The sequence below is a fragment of the Megascapheus bottae genome, chromosome 1 (assembly GCF_031878675.1).
Source record: "Megascapheus bottae isolate mThoBot1 chromosome 1, mThoBot2.hap1, whole genome shotgun sequence".
NCBI lineage: Eukaryota > Metazoa > Chordata > Mammalia > Rodentia > Geomyidae > Megascapheus > Megascapheus bottae.
The window spans coordinates 7,047,501-7,053,268 of NC_143509.1; the positions used below are offsets into that span (position 1 = coordinate 7,047,501).

General features: G+C 43.6%; 1 pseudogene; it reads right to left on the minus strand.

The window, feature by feature from the left end:
* Positions 1–4,745: 4,745 nt before the first annotated feature.
* LOC150068216 (L-lactate dehydrogenase A chain pseudogene) lies at positions 4,746–5,768 on the minus strand (annotated as a pseudogene).

The following is a 5,768-nucleotide window of genomic DNA, read 5'->3' on the forward strand; positions in this document are numbered from 1 at the left end:
ACTGGTTCCTCAGGCTGTAGATGAAGGGGTTCAGCATGGGAGTGACCACTGTGTACATCACCGAGGCCACCTTGCTTCTGTGGGCAGAGGAGGACACTGCAGAGCTGAGGTACACCCCAAGTCCTGTTCCATAGACAAGGAGACCACGCAGAGGTGAGAGCCACAGGTGGAGAAGGCTTTGTGCTTGGTAGCTGTGTTGGACATCTTCATTAAAGAGGATAGGATCTGATGGTAAGAGAAGAAGATTCCTAAGGCAGGAAACACACCGAAGAGCACAATAGCCAGGTACATCCAGATGTCATAGATGAGGGTGTCAGAGCTTGCCCCCTGGAGAGCCTGAGCTAGTTCACAGAAGAAATGGGGGATGGTGGTTCCCGTGGAGAAGGTTAATTTCCTCATCAGTAGAATATGATGTAGTGAGATGCAGAAAATGAGAAGCCAAGAGACGAGGACAAGGAGGCCACAGAAGTGAGGGTTCATGATAAGTGGGTAGTTCAGTGGGTAACAGATGGCCACAAAGCGATCATAAGCCATCTCCATCAATAGGTAATTATCCATTCCAGCAAAAATCATGAAGAAATACACCTGAGTGAGGCACTCTGGGTAGGAGATGTCTTTCCTCTGGGTCTGGATGTTCACCAGCATCTTGGGAATGGTGGTAGAGGTGAAGCAGATGTCCACAAAGGACAGGTTGGAGAGGAAGAAGTACATGGGTGTGTGGAGGTGGGGGTCAGACGTGACTGCCAGGATGATGAGCAGATATCCAAGTATGGTGATCAAGTACATGGACAGGAAGAGCCCAAATAGGATGGGCTTGGGTTGAGGGTCATCTGAGAGGAGGAGGAATGGTGATTCCCCTATTTGGTTTTGTGCTGTCATTACCCTGGCTGTTTTCCTTGGGGCAAGTAAGGAAAAGTTCAATCAATGCCCACTGCCAGGTCAAGTGGTCATGTCCTTCTCCTGCACGATGCATTTTTTGTTTCCTAATGGCGCCCCGGGGTTGACATGCACAGCCAAATTTGCCTCCACTCACTTTCATATTGTAATATGTGGGTAAATATCCCTGTCTTGTATTCATTTACTGGGAGATTTTGTGTTTTGCTAGTCCTGAGGCTTGATCCCAAGGCCTGGGCACTGTCCGTGGACCTTTCAAAGTTAGAGCACTAGTACTTGAGCCACGGCACCACCTCGGCTTTTCCTATATATGTGGTACTGAGGAATCAACCTCGGGTATTCTTGCATGCTAGGCAAGCACTCTACCACTAGGCTTTGCTCTAGTCCTTATTAAATGTATTTTTCTAAACCTTGCTTTTAAGTAGTGGCACTATGGGGCTATAATTCAATGATTAGTTTGTGAGTACAAGGCCATTTCATCCATGTCACTCCTTCCATGCTCTCCCGACCCCTCCCAGTCCAACCCTCCCTCAGTTCACCCAGTTCCAGCTTCACATTTGTACACTGAATATTACGAATGATTTTGCCCAACTTTCCTCTCTCCATTTCTCTGGCCACCTTTTCCACTGCCTTCACCTTTCAGGAAGCACTTTCAACTCTCAGGCACAATTAATTCTTTTACCTATTTTCCTGGTGGAGGGAATGTTCACCATGTAATAGGATCGAGTTGTCCTCCCGTTGTGTGCAGTCCATGGAGCGAGCATCTATCTCAGGAATGGGAGCATTTGTGGGGAAGATCACAGTACATGGAGTTCCTGGATGTGGATGGAATATAGCATGGCTGGTCAATATGGCTTTGGATGTCTTCCGACAGAGAATTCCTCTAGCTGATTTCTTCCAAAATATGAGAGAGGGTAAAAAAAGAGACTACCAGCTATATAGAATTGTGGAGAAAGGAACACAATATCATTAAAATAACATAATGTGCTTAGCGCATTTAGTTCATGCCTGTAATACCAGCTACTCAGGAAGTGGAGAGCTAAGGCTTGGGGTTCTAAGTCATTCTGGGCAAGAAAAGTCGGTCAAATTCTTATCTATATTTTTAGCACTAAAAAGATGACAGTGGGTCTAGCAATGGCCTTGAGTAAGAAGTCTCAGATACTCTGAATTTAAACCTGAGGACTGGCATGCACACACACACACACACACACACACACATACACAATATACAACCCATGTGTGAGATTTCATGCTCTGGAGCAGGAACCTACTGTATGGAAATCAACAGAATTAATGGATCATGCAATAATAAACTGAATGAATTTGATTCATATGCTCAGTGCTCTCTCTCTCTCTCTCTCTCTCTCTCTCTCTCTCTCTCTCTCTCTCTCTCTCCTCTCTCTCTCTCTCTCTCTCTATATATATATATATATATACATATATATATATATATAAAATGAATGTAAATGTTTATGGGGACAAGCCTGAGGGACAGGCAAGGAATGGTGGGGTTGAATAATGCAGAATATATGTGAAGATGAAGATGAAAATCCACTAAACCTTGAAATCGCGGCAGGACTATGTGCCGAAAAAGAGTTACAGAGGGGTTTATTTTGATCAAACCACAATATATGCCCGTGTGGAAATACCACAGCAAAACCCCTTTTTCCAGTTGGTATACATAGAAATCCATTCTGTGCACACAGAAGCCAGTGTGCATGTGCAAAACTAAGTGAGGGAAGGTGGCTTACAGCTGGCATTCTAGCTACTAAGAGGCTGCAATTGACATATCAGGGTGTGAAGCCAGCTCAGGAAGGGAAATCCATGACATTCTCATTCCTGATTAATTACTAAAAAGCCACATGTGAGCTCTAGTTCACTTGGTATGGCTCAGAAGCTCAGGGACAGTGCCCAGGTGCACAGTTCAAGACCCATGACTGGCACATGTACATGCAGGCACACACACACAGACACAGACACACAAACACACACCCACACAAAGACACACACGCACACACAGACACACACACGAAGGGGAATTCTTCCTTACTAATAATTCTTTTGTTGGCTTGCTTTTGTTATGGACACTAATGGGAAACAAACCATACATTGTCAGTCAAATATGCCAGCAAAATATTGGAGAGGATAAGAAAAAAATTCCAATCAAAGCTGTTACTGGTGTTTCATCTCTCTAATCATCGTTGCTCAGGAGTCTTAGATCTGACAATGGCAGTTCAAAGCCAGCCTGGGCAGGAAAGGCTATGAGATCCTTATTTCCAAATAATGACAGAAAAAGCTGAAAGTGGAGATGCAGTTCCAATAGTGGAGTGCTAGCCTTGAGCAAAAGGAGCTGAGGGACAGTGCCATGGTTAGAGTTCAAGGCCCAGGTCTAGACACACACACACACACACACACACACACACACACACACACACACACACACACACACATACCTGGCCTGGAACCCAAAAGACAATACCTGGTGCACATTGGAGCTTTAGCGGGTGATAAACAAATACATAATTGGATGTAGCAAAGCTGACAGATGACGCTGATTATTGGGAAAGAGTGAAGAAAAGCGAGAGAGCTTTCAGAAAGGAACTTCATGAAGAATGCGCTCTAGGTTGCAGAAAGTGAGAGAAAGAAGGGAAATCAGAGTTCACAAAGCCTGAATTCCAAGTGCCTTAGAGTTCAGGGACCACATCTGCAGATGACGAGCTCCCTTCTGGCCCTTCCCAGCCTCACTGTTCCAGAGGATTGCCTGCTACACACCCCATTTTCTTTTTCTCTTGTTTTCCCTCACTGATCATAAATTTACATTTCCCGTCTTTACCAGGATAACATGATTCTGTATTTTGGTTATCACTGAAGATTTCTTATGTCCCCAACTCCTCCTTAGAAGTTTGTCAGCTGGGGTTTTGACCGAGACTGGATTCAGAGAAGGGAGTCAGAAGCTTGTGCAGTTTCTTGCAACTCAATCGATGTATCTACTAAGATCTCTTCAGGAAATGAACTGCCTTTCATGAAATAATTGTCTTTATGAAATGAAATGTCTTTCCTGTCTCCAAACCATTTTGTTTCCATGAGTTAAAGTGAAGATGACATCATGGATAAACAGATTTAGGTTAATTTCTTGCATTATTGTAGACTGTAAAAGGGTGAGAGGAATTAAGTTATTCCAAGTGGAACACAGTTTCCTTTGTTTTGATAAAAAGGATAACAATGAATTCTTAAAGGACCTATTAATTTCTATAGGAACGAAATCTCTGGAGCCATGTCGATTTGGCATCTGCCTTGGAGAATCTTTGGACATGTAATAGATCACTTGATCTCTAGAGGGAAAAACAATTCCTTGATTTTTTTCACTGTTCAAGGTTTATTTGGTGTTTTCCTATGACATTTGGATAGTTTTGCACTGTTCATATGTAGCTTTTTACATAACATGCAATGCACACTATTGATATATAATACATAAAATATCCTTTAAATTAGTGATGCATGTGACATGCGAAAATGGATTTATACAACCCATCCCAGGAAGCGTGATTGGGAAAAGAAGTTGGAACTAGGTGTTTTGCTGATTTACCAAGCACACAGTAACATATCTGGTTCGAAGGGTAATTAGGGACTATGCACCATTCATTGGCAGTGGTGTCTCAGAGAGGGTGAAATTGTTTACACTTACCAGTTTTCACAGTTACACAGGACCCATCCACCATCAGAATACAGCTGCATGTTTTCCTGAACCAGTCCTAGTCCTAATTTCAGGAAATGGATACGTTTCCCAGGTCTTTTTGTATTGCTACTGCTTTAGTCACAGATCAGTGTGGGACAACATGCATAATCCCCGACTAAAATTCTCTTATAGCCTCGACAGTGAAGTGGTACATAGAAGACTTCAAAACTAGCTCCTTTGGGATTCCCCAAAGCGTATCTGCACTTTTCTTCAAGTGAGTCTCTACCTCGGGAGTCAGAGTGACCTTCACCACATGTGAAATTCCATTCTGTCCCAGAATGCAAAGAACACTAAGGAAGACATCTTCCTTTATTCCATAGAGACCCATAATCATGGTTGAAATTGGATGACCTCTTCGAAGAGTCTTCATAATACTTTCTGCTAAATCTGCCACAGACAGTCCAATGGCCCAGGATGTATAGCCTTCAGTTTGATCACCTCATAGGCACTGTCAACAACTTGTTTATGAACCTCTTTCCACTGTTCTTTGTCTGCATCAGTGCCTAAATGAAGATTCAGATTCTTGAAGGAGACACCAGCAACATTCACTCCACTCCACACTGGCAAACTAGAGTCTCCATGAGAACCCATCCATGACAACTTAAGGGGTGAATTCCCAGCCTCTCTCCCATCAAGTAATGGAACCGAGCTGAATACAGATTGCAGCCACTTCCAATGACACAGTTTTTGGGGAAGCCACTTATCTTCCAAGCCACCTACGTCAGAATATCCACTGGATTGGAAACAGTAAGCAACTTGCAGTTTGGGCTGTCCATCACTACATTAGGAGTGATGAACTTAAAGATGTTTATATTGCGCTGGACCAAATTAAGACAGCTTTCACCCTCTTGCTGACGGGCCCAGCTGTGACAATAACCAGGTTGGAATTTGCAGTCACAGAGTAGTCTTTGCCAGAGACAATTTTTTAGTGTTTTGTGGAAAAGGCTGCTGAGCTGGAGGTCCATCATTTCTCCCTTCAGTTTGTCTTCCATGACATCAACGCGAGCAAGTTCGTCTGCCAGGTCCTGATGGCACAGGCCATGCCAACAGCACCAACCGCAACAACTGTAATCTTGTTCTGGGGGACATGATCCTCTTTAAGAAGATTCACAATCAGCTGATCCTTGAGACCTTCCAT